Source organism: Camellia sinensis, chromosome 7 (assembly GCF_055761805.1).
Source record: "Camellia sinensis isolate YWXY chromosome 7, ASM5576180v1, whole genome shotgun sequence".
In the NCBI taxonomy this organism is placed as follows: Eukaryota; Viridiplantae; Streptophyta; class Magnoliopsida; order Ericales; family Theaceae; genus Camellia; species Camellia sinensis.
Window position 1 is genome coordinate 147,880,064 of NC_138967.1, and position 16,323 is coordinate 147,896,386.

Genomic DNA, 16,323 nt, shown 5'->3' on the forward strand with positions numbered 1-16,323 from the left:
TAAGATAATTAGGCAGTAATCCACTCTAAAAATCTTGTAAAGAACACAATAAAATAAAATAAATGTACAATATGTAGGGAGTTGTAAACTACCCTTTAAGGAAAATAAAATTGCGAAAAATAAATTACAACAAAAATTTACGAGACTATTAGGTGGTAGTCCGCTCTAAAAATCTTGCAAAAACACAATAATAATAAGGGAGATTTATTAGAAAATCTTTTTTCAAGTGTTTGTGTCTCAGTTAGTCCATAAGATATTCTTGTATTATAATATGTCCTATTATTTGAACATTTGATCTACCAAATCATAATTATCATATTTAAAGTATTTTATGGACATTTCTACCTTTACAAATATTTTTTGAATGGTTTGTAATTTGGTGATGTGAACATTCATATTTTACAATGTGAATATTCGTATTGACGTGTGAATGTTCACATTGACAGTATGAACATTCACATTGACGTTGTGAACATTCACATCACGGAACATTGACATTGTAAATGTGAATATTATTAGGAGTATTTTGGTAACTATGTCACTCATAGGACTTATTGGAATATAAAAAAATAATGTGAACTAAATGGAATATAAGTAGGTAAAAAGGGATTTATGAAAAAGTGCCCCCAATAATAATAATAATAATAATTAGTCCTTTACAGTAGTCCAAATATCATTTGTCCAGCATAGGTAATGATAATTTTTCAACATCAAGTTATAAAATTATATATATATATATATATATATATTTGTTCACCTGCATAAGACAATCTGCACACAAGAAGAGAAGGAAAAAAAAAATTAATAACACCTGCACAAGAAAAATAAAAAAGAATATATGCAAAAATTTTAAAAAATGAATTACAATAAAAATTACCTCTGAATCAAACAACTTACCTTTAATCCCCAGCAATGACGCCAAAAAATGATTATGTTGTTTGTACACCAAAATATTCTATTTATAATCAAGTAATAACTACTATTCTGAAGTATAGTGGTTAAGACCAGCTGTTGAGTAATCGAGTTGTGTTGACTCAAAAATAATAGCTAAATTATTTTAAAAAGATTGATTTTGGAAATTGGTTTTGAAAATAGTAAAACATAAAATAAACAAAATAAAATAAGAAATATCTTAGGGTTTTGAATCCATTACTAACCTTATAATCAGAGATAATTGTATTAGTTTTTAAAAAATCATTAATTTGGATAAAATAATGTAAATTGATCAGAAATACATCGTCAAGAAGATTTGTATATTAAAACTTGACAGTCACGAATCATTTTCGCTTAGCATGGATCGTCACTATAAACTAAACTAAACTATGGTTGATGCACGACTTGTCTTACTAGGTATGACTCGTCTAATAATTTTAACAAACAACAGTAAAAATAATTGTATAATATTATTTAAATAAAATATTTATTGCACGGATAATCTTAAAAGTTATATAATTTATCTAAATCAAATTAAAACTAAAAATATCAAATACAATTCACCCTAATTATTTGATCAAAGTTTCACCTCTACCCTAAAAAAAATATTAGTTCCACATACTTATAAATACATTATTCTAATATATACAAACTACTCTCCCACATTTCCTTTCTTTTTATTTTCTTCCTTTCTTTCGTTGGCCGAAGCCTCTGCCTCGTTGAGCTCTCCTCCTCCGTTGAACTCCAGCGTTGCCTTTTATAGATAATTTCACCTGCAAAACAAAACAAATAAATTAATATAATATAATATAATATGATAATAAAATATAATATAATTATATATATATATAATATGAGTGGGAAGGGGGATGATATATTTTTTTTATTATTTTATTTAATTTATTTTATAATACATAAATAATATATAAAATATCTAAAACATATTATTTACATTAATATTTGTATAAATATTCAAAATATATAAAAATATAAGAACATGTAAAATTATAAAATAATAGAAATAAATCGACTAATAAAATGTATTTTGACCAAATGTGTAATATTTAATTTGGTAATCTCTTTTATAGACAAAGATCTTTGGCATATCAAATCCAACACTCAAAATCTTGTCTATAAAAAGCTCCATGTTAGCATTGTCTTTCTTTCATCCAAGAGTGCTTAGAGAAATCAAGTTAACTGAATATGGGTTCCTCTTTGCACCTCTTTCTGTTCATGCATTTACTCTTCTTATCGCTCTCTTGCTTTCATCTTATAATAATAATGGCTAACTCTTTGTCTGCTGAGCAGCCACTATGCCATGCAGACGAGAGCTCCGCCCTGTTGCAATTCAAGCAAACCTTTTCAATTGTCAAATCCGCTTCTAGTGATCCTTCTTCTTATCCCAAGGTTGCATCATGGAAGCTCCAAGGAGATAGTGGCAATTGCTGCTCATGGGATGGCGTCGAATGCGATGAGGATACGGGTCATGTGATTGGCCTAGACCTCAGCAGCAGTTTCCTCCACGGTTCTATCAATTCAAGCAGCAGCCTCTTCAGCCTAGTTCACCTTCAGCGACTTAACCTTGCTGATAATGACTTCGATTACTCTCGTATTCCGTCAGAAATTGGCCATCTCTCAGGGCTAACAAGTCTCAACTTTTCCTTCTCTGTACTTTCTGGTCAAATCCCTTTGGAAATCTCAAAACTGTCCAAATTGGTTTCCATTGATCTCTCTTTCAATGTAGACTCATCATATTCAGGACTGAAACTTGAAAAGCCTGGTCTGAGAAGCCTACTTCAAAACTTGACTAGCCTCAAAGTGCTTCGTCTCAGTGACGTAAGCATATCTTCTGAAGTACCTGATACATTGGCCAACTTAACTTCCTTGACAACTCTCGTTCTTGAATATTGTGGGTTGCATGGTGAGTTTCCAATAAGCATATTTTATCTACCAAACCTTCAAGTTCTTGATGTAAGTTGGAATATATATCTCACTGGCCATTTGTCCGAATTTCACCCAAGTAGCCCCCTTCAGCAGTTGATGCTTTCTGCGACTAGTTTTTTGGGAAAGATACCGTCTTCGATTGGAAATCTTAATTTCTTGAATCAATTAGATTTCTCTGCCTGCAATTTCTCAGGGTCCCTTCCAGCTTCACTCGGTAATTTGACCCAACTCAATTACGTGTCGCTTTCATTCAACAAATTTAATGTAGGGACCCTACAATTGCTTGGTAAGCTAACTGAACTCACTCACTTGGACCTTAGTGGCCTCAATCTATACAGTTCGATCCCATCAGTTCTTTCAAACCTAACTCAACTTACTCATTTGTACCTGTCCTCCAATCACCTAAGTCGTGAAATAACTTCTCATATAACCAACCTAACCCATCTAATTTCGCTAGATCTTTCAACTAATCAATTGCGAAGCCCAATCCCAAGGTCATTCTCTGAGCTAAAGAATCTTGAAATTCTAGATCTTTCTTTCAATAACCTCGGCAGCTTGGAACTTGAAATTTTTCTGATGCTCAAAAATCTTACTTCTCTCGATTTGTCTGGTAACAATTTAACAGTTCTAACCAAAAAAACTTCAAATAACACTCTTAACAAATTAAAGGAGTTAGTGTTGGAATCGTGCAACTTGAGGGAATTCCCAAATTTCTTGCGCTTCCAAGACAAACTTGATATTTTATTTCTTGCTGAAAACAAAATTCATGGCGAAATTCCGGCATGGATGTTGAACACAAGTGTAGAAACTCTAGCGTGGATATGTCTTCAGAATAACTTTCTAACAGGCTTTGAGCAACATCCAGATATCCTTCCATGGGATAATTTAGTCATATTAGATCTTTCTTATAACAGGCTGCAAGGACCACTGCCAATTCCACCATTATCCACCCGCTTTTATAGTGTCTCATACAACGGATTGATCGGAGAACTTCCACCATTGATCTGTCGATTGAGTTCTCTTTATGTTCTTGATTTGTCTAATAACAACTTGACTGGAACTATTCTTCCATGTTTGAGTAACTTCAGTGATTCTTTGAAAGTTGTAAATCTCAAAGGCAACAACTTTCATGGTCCCATTCCTCACTCATACAATAGAGGAAACAAATTGAAGTTGATTGACTTCAGTGATAATAAATTACAGGGGAAGATGCCAAGATCATTGGCAAGTTGTACCGAGCTTGAGAGTCTTGATCTCTCAAATAATCTGATTGACGATACATTCCCCTTATGGTTAGGAGATCTTACAAATTTACAGGTTCTCATCTTGCGATCCAACAAATTCTATGGTGCAATAGGGAGTTCCAAAATTAAGTTTGAGTTACCAAATTTGCACATCATTGACCTCTCTCATAATGGTTTTACAGGCGATTTGCCATCAAAATACTTTCAAAATTGGAATGCAATGAAATTTTTTGATGTCGACAAGATGACACATATGTACACATTCATTGCAGGTCCCAGCGGGGGTTTTAGTTATTCGTACACAATGAACATTACAAATAAAGGTACAAATACAGAATATCAGAAGATCCTGAATATCTTCACTGTCATTGATCTCTCAAGCAACAAATTTGAAGGGTTGATTCCAGAATTTATTGGAAACCTTAAGGGGCTTAAGCTGCTTAACCTTTCCAACAATAACCTTAATGGTGTAATCCCATCATGCTTCGGGAACCTAACAAACCTTGAATCTTTGGACATTTCTCAAAACAAGCTGTCGGGAGAAATCCCTCAGCAACTAGCACTTCTCACGTTCCTTGAATTTTTAAATGTCTCAAATAATTATCTCATTGGACCCATTCCACATGGGAAGCAATTCAACACATTCGAGAACAATTCGTACGCAAAGAATTCAGGATTGTGCGGAGACCCTTTATCAAGGAAATGTGGAAAGTTAGAGGGATCACCACCATTGAACTCAGAACAAGATAATGATTTAGCGTTCCCAAGTAAAGTTGAATGGATTTTCATATGCGCGGGATATGTGAGTGGGATAGTAGTTGGGGTGGTTATTGGGCACACAATAACCACAAGGTATCATGAATGGTTCATCGAGAATTTTGGAAGGAAACAGCTCAAGCTGAGCAGGGAGAAAAGGAGGGGACACGGAAATCGAAGTTGATTATGCATTGTTTCACAAGTTATTTCCTTTGGGGTGCATTTCTAAATTTATTGAATTATTTATGTATAAATATTTCACGATATATTTTTGGATGAAGTGTGTACTCTAGCTAGCTTCTACTTATAGAATGGCATAGATCCTCTTACCCAAAATTTCCATTCCCATGTATTAACAGCACTCTCAATCACATAATTGTGTCTTGAGTTTTCTGTATTTTGAGATTCTTGACATATCATATGGTTGATTGTTCATTAAGTACAAGGATCATGAGATTTTGGGTATAGAGAATCTCTAACTTCATGGCAATACTACTATATGAATCATGTGAACATAAGGTAGGATTAGAAAAATTCCAGTAACAATCATGTATTTTTTGGGGCGAATTATATTAATGATTCCTTTAATTTGGGACTTGTGTTACTTTAATTCCTAATATTTTAATTGTGATATATTTGACTCTTAGTTTTGAATCTCATTCCAAATAAAAATAATTGAAGATACTGTTTCCTTTGCAAACAAAAAAAATGCTTCATTTCAAGGGCAAATTCATCAATTTGATGAAATATAAACTAATTTGACAAAAATAAATGTCAAAAAGTTAATTTTGAATTTTTAAAAATTATTTCTACCCACCAAAACATAAAATTTTATAAAAATAATAAATCTTTTACATTTTTATATTTTTACCCAATTAATTTTTAGTATGCGTTTGAATGATGATCATGTAATGGGTGATTGTTTTTATTGATGTTTTTGGATAATTATCATGTAATAGATGGTTGTTTTTGTTGTTAACAAATATTTTTGGATGGTCATAATGAAATGAATGATTATTAGGCTTTTAATGTATAATTGATATGTTTAATATATGAAAGGTTTTAGTTTTAAATTTTTTGATTTAATAGATTGGTTTAATAATGACATTTAAGTTGTCGCCATGTTTGAATTTTGAAAAAATAGAAACTTATTTAACGAAAATAAATATATAAAAAAACTAAATCTAAAAAAGTATTTCTACCCTCCCAAAAGAAGATAAAATTATATAAAAATGATGTGCTTTTAATTTTTTTCACCAATTTAATTTTTAGTTGTTAGAAAAAAATTTGAAAATAGATTCTGAAAACTAAACTAAACCGAACTTTATAACCAAAAAAGTGCCAATATTATTCATTAAAAAATCTATTACATTTCAAATGACATTCAAGTTAATCAACACAAAATAAGTTGTATACCAACTTTATTCTTGAAATGAATTGTTTACAAAGGAAATATGTTTGATTGTCCTCATTTGAAATAAAATTCAAAATTCATAGTCAATTATATCACAACTGAAAAATTAGGAACTAAGATAGCATAAGTCTCAAATTACAAAAACTGTTAGTATAATTCTTTTATTTTTTAAAAACGTTGTTATTTCTTTTTCTTTGACTTGGAGGCTTTTTGGGACTGACTTGAGCCCTTACAAATCCCCATGCCTGTGTTCAAGGGGTAGATACTGACCTGGACAAAATTTAATAAAACCTTTTCCTTTTATTTTATTTGTATTTCCCCTATGTTTTTTATGTTACTTGTGTTGTATCAGTGAGGATTGAGGGGTGAGCCCCCTTTACCCTTTCTCATTTCGGTTACTATTACTTGTGTTGTATCAGTGAGGATTGAGGGGTGAGCCCCCTTTACCCTTTCTCCTTTCGGTTACTATTATTATTATTTTTTTTTGTAAAAAAATATTCTTTAATTTGTTTATTCTGTACCATGTTTACGAATTTCTTTGTATATTTTCTATAGGTGTTATTGTGAGATTGTCAAAGAAAAACAACTTCTTTGCATGTCGGAATTTCATGGAGTTGGAATGTTCTTTGTGCTATGATTAGTTTTCTTATTGTTTCAAGGCTGTGAAAGTAGAACTATTTGGACAAAATGAAGCTTTTTTTAGTAGTGGTAGTAATGGTAGTTTGAACTTCCACCCTGAATAATTTGAAATTATGCTTTTTATTTTTTTTGTTACTATTATATTTTTGGAATACTATGAATAAGCTAGTCATTTAAGTTGTGTAATTTTTTTCCCCCTAATAAATATTATATGTTGTGTAATTAAAACAAAACTTTGAAGAATGTGACTCAGATAAGGCTTGCCATATTTCAAATAATTCGACTATAGCAAGATTTGTTCAAAGGTCCAAATTAGCCCATACATATTAGTACAGTGGGCTGGTCTAGGATTTGAATTTTGTTTAGGGTTGGATTTGGGATAGCCAAATTAGGCTCAATATGGGGCCACGTTTTACGAACCGACTCTTTTGAGTATGCAACACAAATTTTTTAAAGGAAAATGGGGGAGACCCCAGCACCCCCAGTGGCTGATTGGCCCAAATATATATATATATATATATATATATATATATATATATATATATATATTTTTGTTTTTCATCCTCTCTTGGACCCCCATGTGTATGTGGGGATGGTGGGGGTCACCCCCAACTGGAGTCTGCAGCATGATTGTTTTCTAAAATCAACAAATTGGGAAGACTTCCAACCCAACAGCCAAATTTCGGAAGTTGGGCTACCAAGTTTTCAACAAACTTCTATCCTTGAAAAGTCTCCAACTCCAAATTAAGACTATCAAAATCCATACGGGGAAGAAAAGAAAAGAAACTGCTAAGGACCTATTTAGAGGTGCAATTTGAGCAGGTTGAAAGGCTGTCTAAGTCCAGTCTAAGTTATGCTCAGAGATGGTCAGACCCGCCTAAGCACGAATTGTAACCTGAGATTCTCTATTCAAGCCTGAGGTTCTACTATTAACCCCAAAAAAATATACATACTATATGCATCTTTACCTTAAACTATTAAATTAAAATATATATATATATATATATATAATAAATTTCAGTCATTGACCAAAGTACTAAAACTAATATGCATTATAATCGAAAATCACTTTAGTCATAATCAAAGAACAGATCACATACAACACTACTTTGGGACAAAATCAAACATCATAGCAGAACATAACCAACTTTGATTTGACTATTTATTAGTTCCACCACCACAATAGCTCATAATTAAATACTACAATAACTTACAATTACAGGACTTATGTACCTGACATTGCTTTCACACTAGCCATGTTTCTCAACCCACACAGTACGATTGAGTGAAGTCAAGCTAGTGAAGCACAAGTGAGTGGAAGTCAAGCTAGTGAAAAATGAAATCAATAAAAGATGTCATACTCCATCTACTTCCATTCAGAGGGATAATATGTACCTCACGTCACCATTTTTTCCACCCCCTAGTTTACATTTTAGAACAGGATTGGCATTTGAACTGATACTACTAAGAGAAAATACATATCAGTGGAAAGTTTACAAAATATTAACATATTAGTCCAAATTCACTTTAAAGCCATATATAATGGCATAATGGGCGGGTCTGGGGTTTGAATGTTTCTAGGATTGGATTTGGGATGGCCAAATTAATCCCAATACCCAGACCAGGCCAAACCTAGAGTGGCACATATTTCATAGTTTCCCTCAATCATCATTAGGTAAATCACACATTTTGTTCTTCTACTTCCTTTTCTCATGAATCCCAAGCCTCCATTACCTAACCCAGATCACTTCCTATACCTCTGCTTCTGCTAACTCGGATATCCCCAGACTATATGCAAAAGACTGAACTACTACTTACTAATCGTAGAGTTCATTGAAACTTTCTTATATTTGCCAATTGCTATCTCATGAATTAGGCTTTGACTATATGGAACACTGCGAGAGAATCATTTTCTGAAATAGGCAAGAAAATTTCTTGGTAGCCTTGCATCCACCATTGATTTCCAATGAGTTTTATGTTTTTCATCCTAAATTCCTAATAGTTTCTTTCACTTCATTTGGCTGATTAATTATGATCCAGTGAGCGGTACATTCAAGGATTGGATCATAGTTTAGGGGATGCCAAATTGGTTTCGTATTGTTGTTTGCTCATGTGGGCAGCCTCAATTGGATGAATACTCCTACCGTTATGTAACATAAGAAAGTAGAGATTATCACTTTTTTGTACTGTTGAGTTTGCCTTGTACAAAAACAATGCTACTCTGTTCTTCTGCTCCAAATCGTGCTCTAACCCTCCATGCTTGCTAAGTTGACTTGTAAATGTGACAATTCTATGGAGTTCATAGGAAGTTCAGTACACTCAAGATCTGCTTTGGGAAACTAATGTCATTCTTTTGATATCTTCAAAACACACACAGAATGTCATGCTTGTCTAGGCAGAGTTGCACTAGAACTACATAAACAGTTGTGAATCCAATATGATGAGATTTATTGTGGATGTGTCTCAAATTCAATCTCAATTATGCTTATTATCCATTATTGACATTGGTCACAAATGTTGCTAGGTCCAAAGTGTTATTTGCATTTGGGTCTATTTTGACCCAATTTTCTATTTGTTGAATCCTGGTTTTATATTAGCTTATTTCAGTTTTATAGTATTGAAAGCTTTTGTTTCAAAGGATTGTGTTAAGACTTGAGCGAGCAGACTCATTGTATTCGCTACATACGTAGTAAAACTCTTTCACTCACCCTCATCGGCTGTGAATTGCCTTATGAATCGACTATATGTATTTGGGATATGCATCTATACTATTATATATGTGAACAACTCACTTTAGTCTCTTGAAGTCTACTCTCTCATTTTGCCAAGTGGATGCTTTTATATCAAAAAAGAAAAAGCAAAATTATAAAGTGAAGTGCACAAGATTTGAACCTAAGATCTTAACTTTGAAAAATAATAGCCTCACCACTTGATCAACAAGCACTACATATATTTCTAACTCAAAATCAAATTTTATATTTTACAAATTTAATAGCACACCCTAGTATAACTAAATAGGATCAATTATGCGATGCAAATTGGCCAATATTGAAAACCATGGATGAGTCATTGAGAATTCATACAAAGCAATGCTTAAGAAAACTCAAATTATATCTTTTTTAATAAAGAGCAAAAACAGTGATAGGAGTATCAACTGAATTAAGCTAGGCTACCAAAATGAACAATTGTTTGAAACAGTTCTGGCATCCCCTGAAACGTTAGCTTCTCAAATTTTCCACTCTCTGGATCATAAGACACCAAAACTCTACCTCTATGCTGTACCAAAACATTCCCATTCTTTAAAAGACAGAGAACTTGAGCAGGTCTCACCTGCGAAATCTTCCTCCAAATCGCATACAATTGCTTCAATTCTGGTTTCAACTCCACCCGAGGCACGGAACTAGTTCCAATGTTGAACTCCTTGATCCAAGACTCTTTCACATCGTACTCTCTCATAACCCAAATCTCCAAATCCTCGTAATTACAAAATGCTGCGGAAAGACATTTTCTTAGCACTATCAAATGATAGTCACATCTTTCTTGCCCACCCGGTCTTGGGACCTCTCTAAACTTTTCATCACCTAAATCGAAAGATACTATGCTCCGTGCATAACGACTTTCACATTTATGCCGCAAAGTCAACCAATGAAGTCTTCCGTTCACCAGTGCTTCTGATGATCGTTGCTCAAGCTGGTAAGGCAAACGTGCTCGTCAGAGACTTCTCCAACAAGGACTCCAACTACTGTATACGAAGGCCTCTGATCGTGCACGGTAATTATGGATTCTAAAATAGGGGGAAGGCGGGTTTTTGTTATGTCTTTTCCAATAGTAAATCAGTTTAACAACCTTGTACACATGACTCACATGATCGAACCCAAATCCAAACGCGACCTTTTGCTCCCCAAACTGTATTGTTCTTGGCAGCTCTTTGAATTCCCTTGTAAAAGGATTGCATATATACATTGTATCGCCATTTACATTGTCTGATAAGCATAACAAACCATTACAAGAACCTATTATGTTGAACTCAGGCAACAACACATCAGAGAAAGGCGTGCTGAGTTTTCTCACAATCTGATTGTTGTGATCAGAGAGTTCCGCAAAGCAAAGCTGGTTGCGGATTGGATCATAACTATGGAACATCAGACACGGTTTGTTCTTCGATGTCCGGTAATATTGAAGTTCAGCGAGATGAGGATAGTTTGATAATATTTGAAAGGTTCGACTTGCGAATCGCAATCGAATGAGAGAGGCTATGGGTAGCCTTGAAAGAATGTCGATGGCTAAATCAAGAGGTAGTCTCTCTATCATAGCAGATGTTGTTGGTTCATCGGTCTTTTCATGGTTTGTTTTTGTTTTCTTGTTGCTCTTTTTGAAATCCATGGTGGATCGGATACAAAAGTATCAGGGGAGAATCTAGAGTATATATCATAGAAATCTAGTTAGTGTAAAATTGATGACAAGTTGGAGTTATAGTTACAGTTGGATTGAAACACTGAATTGCCATCTGATTTTTGAAATCCTCTATATATCTATATATATATATAGACAAGAAGCTCTTTCTTCTCCATGGCTCCTCTTTTTTTTTCTATTTTGTTCTTACATTTTGAATAATTTACTAATGATTGCCTGTATGTTGAGTGAAAGTTTTTTTTCGTAATTATGCAAACATTTTTTGTCAATCATGTTACAGGTTTTTTCTTAATTACATAAACATTCTTGGTTAATTATGAAATATGCTTTTTCGTAATTATGCAAATATTCTTGGTCAATTATGAAACATAAATATTTTATTTTTTAATAAATTACAAATACACTCGTAAAGTTTGTTTAAAATATGAGTCAGTCTTATAATACTATAAATTATAATTATTGTTTGTTATAGATTTTAATTTAACACAATACCCAAGGAAAAAAAACTATTCTCCTATACAATAATAAATTATCAAATTTTTTTATTGAAAAGTATTTCTCATATCTTGAAAAATTGTTAATTGACTTAATGATTTATTTATTAACAAAATGGTTAATTGAAAAATATTTTCCATATCATTAAAAATTGGTAATTTTCTTAATAATTTACTTATGAATAAAATTAATCATTTATTATCTGAGTATGATTTATGTATTAATAAAATTAGTCATTATATGGATATATTTTCTTGTGCTTTTTTATTAGTTTAGTCATTTATCTTAGTAGTTTATTTTAGATAGGAGAATTATCTTCGTATTTGTTTTAAATTTATCGGTTGAGAAAAGCTACACACCATAATTTTGTTTTTGTTTTTTTTATAAATTCGGAAGAAATGTTACAGATTCATAAATTCACCCAAAATGATAGGGTAATAGAATTGGAATAGACATCATTAAGTGTATAACAAAACCAAAAATGATACTACATATCATATCACATAATTCTATGATATATCTAATAATTTATTCTATTCAATTTCATAAAACAATAGTTGAAATTTTTAAAAAATTATCAAAATATAAAACTTAAACATATTGTAAAAATAGCCCGTGCTGCTTGAGATTCGTCTTTTCTTTTCGATTTTGTCCTTTCATTTTGAATAATTTACTAAGGGTGGTCTATATGTTGAGTGAAGATTTTTTTGTAATTACGTAAACATTCTTTGTTAATTATGAAATAGGTTTTCCATAATTACGCAAACATTCTTGGTTAATTATGGGAAAATTCTATTTTCACACGCATAGTTAGCTTAGGGCAAACACTTAATGAAATATTAATTTAATGATAATTATATCATAAATAAAAATGACCTTAATAGATATCCAGTAACATCTATAATATTATATGAAATAATTCTATGTACACATCTTTTAAGAATAAAAAAACTCAATATACACCTTTTGAGTTAAAAAAAATAGAGTAAATCCTAGTTTTTCCATTGTTGTCACATTGTTGAGAGAGATTGCATTTTTTTTGGGGTGGGGGGGGGGGGGGACGGGATTCTACTGAAATTAATTAAGAAGATTGAAGAATTGGGTTAAGGATTTTCAACCAGCTAAGCACAGTCCTCAAAAAAATAGTAAACATGCTCTGTTCTTTGCTGTGAGAGAGTGAATGAGACGATGATATGATACATACAACACAAACGATTCGCACTCATTGATTCCTTGAAATCAACACTCGATTAATTCTCCAATCAATGGTAAGTGTGAACCAACCAAACTAAATAAATACTCAAAAAAAAAAAAAAAAAAATCAATCTAAGATTGAGTACTGTCATGGTGTTTTCTTTACTTATATCGATCTAAGGTTTTGGATTTGGTCAATTCCTTATATCTATTTATAGGTCAATTTAGTTTTTTTATGTATTTAATTTTATCTCTCTGCATATCTCTTTTGGTTTATGATCGAAGAATTCGTTAAGGAACTAAAATTAATTAAGAAGATACTGGGTTAAGGAAATTTTTTTTTTTCCACTGTAAGAAGGGAGGTTTTCAATAGAGCAAAGTTCTTCATTGTGGATCTTTACTTTGACTTTTGTAGCACTGTGGGTCTACAAATTTCCAAACAAACCGTAACAGTAGCAGTGTATGTGAAAGGAAGGACAAGTGTATGGAAGGAGGGTTGAAGGGCTGTGTCTACAATGATATGAGTGAATGGTATAATTGATAAATTTAGTGTGTGGATTGAGAAAATTAATTAATAATTAAATTATAAAATGTGTGTACTGAGAAATGATGTGAATTGAGATAATTAAGAGTGTGGAAATAGAATTTTCCTCAATTATGAAACATAAATATTTTATTTTTCAATAAATTACAAATACACCTATAAGGTTTATTTAAAATATGGATCGGTTCTATAATACTAAAAATTACAACTATCGTTTGTTATAAATTTTAATTTAACATAATACTCTGGGGAAAAAAAAAACTATCCTCCTATTCAATAATAACTTATCAAAATTGTTTATTGAAAAATATTTCTCATATCATTAAAAACTGTTAATTGCCTTAATGATTTATTTATTAACAACCAACTAGGGTTGGCTACCATGCCTTCCTTAGGGCTTAGTCCCAAAGAGGTCATGGGTTCAATTCCCTTTGGGGAGGTTGAATTAAGGGAGTGAAAGCACTTAGGTGCTTTGCTAGGGTGAGAAGATTTTCTCCCATAGGTGCTAATCTAACAATTAATAATTAACATTTGCCGATAAAAAAAAAAATTATTTATTTATTAACAAAATGATTAACTAAAAAATATTTTTTATATCATTAAAAATTGTCAATTTACTTAATGATTTATGTATTAATAAAATTAGTCATTTATATATATATATATATATGTATGTATTTTCTTCTACTTCTTTATTAGTTCAGTGAATTATCTTAGTAGTTTTTTTTAGACGAGAGAATTATTTTAGTATTTGTTTTTATATTTATCTGTTGAGAAAAGCTCTATACACCATAATTTTTTTTTTATAAATTCGGAAGAAATGTTAAAAACTCATAAATTCACTCAAAATGATATGGTAATAGAATTGGAGTCTATATCATTAAGTGTATAACAAATCAAAAACTGATACATATCATAACACATAATTCTATGATATATCTAATGATTTATTCTATTCAATTTCATAAAAAAATAGTTGAAATTTTTTTAAAAATGATCAAAATATAAAACTTAAACATACTGTTTTTTTTTTTTTTTTTTTTGATCAGCAAAAAAAGAAGCTTTATTGATGTAAAATTAGTACAAGGTACAAAATACAATACACCAATAAAGAAAAGAGGAGTGTAGGAGCATCACAATGAGCTAAATGATCCTAACTAGGTTGGCACCAAAAAGCCCATCCTATCATTTGCTAGCACCCCCAAGTTGGTGAGGAACCAATGAGGAAGAAAGAAACCAAAAACAAAGAGAAAAAGGGAAAACCAAAAAACCAGCAGCTAGACAACCTCTGGTATACACCAGCTACAACCATTCATAGAACAAGAACAAAAGCAAACCAGCAGAGCAGCCCACTAACAGGACATACTAGCAACCAGCAAGCTCAACAAACAACAACACAGATGAGGATGAAGTCTTCTTCCTTGCTTTCAACAGCAATCCAGATGAGGATGTAGGCTAACCATCTCCACCATCAAACATTGCCTGCTGCTGCTAGTTGGCCAGAGGTAGAACAAATACACTTCAATAAGTAGCACTTGCAATATTAGACTCTTGGACACTTCTATTCAACCCAGATCAGCATCAGGCAGATTACAGCAGCAACATGATACACAATTTTATTTAGAAATACCTCTGCACCAAAACACAGCAACAACTCATCACCAACAGCAGCAACTCTAAACAGCAAGTCACCACCTATTGAGGCCCCCATCAGATAGGCTTCTTCTGATCACTTCATGCTTCTCTGCCTCTAGGCAACCCAGAACATATGTTCGGGACCCTCCACATCTTCAGACTATTGATATTACTTACCCCAATTTGCTCACCAATGTGGACAATAAAACCCCCAACAATACCACCAAGTCAGCCACAATGTAATGCATGCCTTACCTGATCCAAATTGGCCACCACATCATGCACTGAGTATTGGAACTCGCTAGAGGTTGCAATAATCCACAATGCAACTCTAGTTTTAATTAGCTCACAAACCTCCTTCAATATAGGTTGTTTTTCATTAAAGATACACTCATTTCGAAGCCTCCACACAGACCACAGTGCTGCCAAAGGAATTGCCTCCCAGATTTTCTATTCAATCTTTCTCCATTTGTACCCTTTCCACCAATCCAATAGCCCTTTGGGCTTTTCAGGTATCACCCAAATCAAACCCCACCAATTCAGCAAATTTGTCCAGATCCTCCAAACAAAAGGGCATTGCACCAGAACATGACACCCTGATTCCACCTCACAGCTGCAAAAAACACAGTTCAATTGAGCCTCATAACTAAGACACCTCGCTCTTTGGCGGAAAGCTCTTGATTTGATTCGACCCTTCCAAGCGAGCCAACCAAAAAACTGAACTTTTGGTGAAGAAATATTATTCCAAATCAACCTTGATGTCCCCAAGCTCTGCTCTACACATCTTCTATTGTACATTGAATTAACTGTGAACACACCTGAAGATGACGCCTTCCAAGCCAATGCATCAGCTTTTTCTAATAAAGACGGGTCATATGAAAGCAAAATGGACTGTAGTCTTTCCATCTCAACCTCCTCCCAAACTCTCAGATTCTTTCTGAAACTCAGCTTCCATTCAGATAAGCCATTTCTTTTATCCATCATCTGCTTAAGAGTGACCTCTTTTTCTACTGACAACTCAAATAATCGAGGAAAATCCTCCTTCAAACATTTGCTGGAAGCCCAACTATCCTCCCAAAATCTAACCCTCATACCATTCCCTACTTGAATGA

At 32.7% G+C, this 16,323-nt stretch overlaps 2 pseudogenes; one reads left to right on the forward strand and one right to left on the reverse strand.

The window, feature by feature from the left end:
* Positions 1 to 2,079: 2,079 nt before the first annotated feature.
* Positions 2,080 to 5,436, forward strand: LOC114314524 (receptor-like protein 7 pseudogene; annotated as a pseudogene).
* Positions 5,437 to 10,089: 4,653 nt separating this feature from the next.
* LOC114314523 (F-box protein At3g07870 pseudogene) lies at positions 10,090 to 11,313 on the reverse strand (annotated as a pseudogene).
* Positions 11,314 to 16,323: the final 5,010 nt, after the last annotated feature.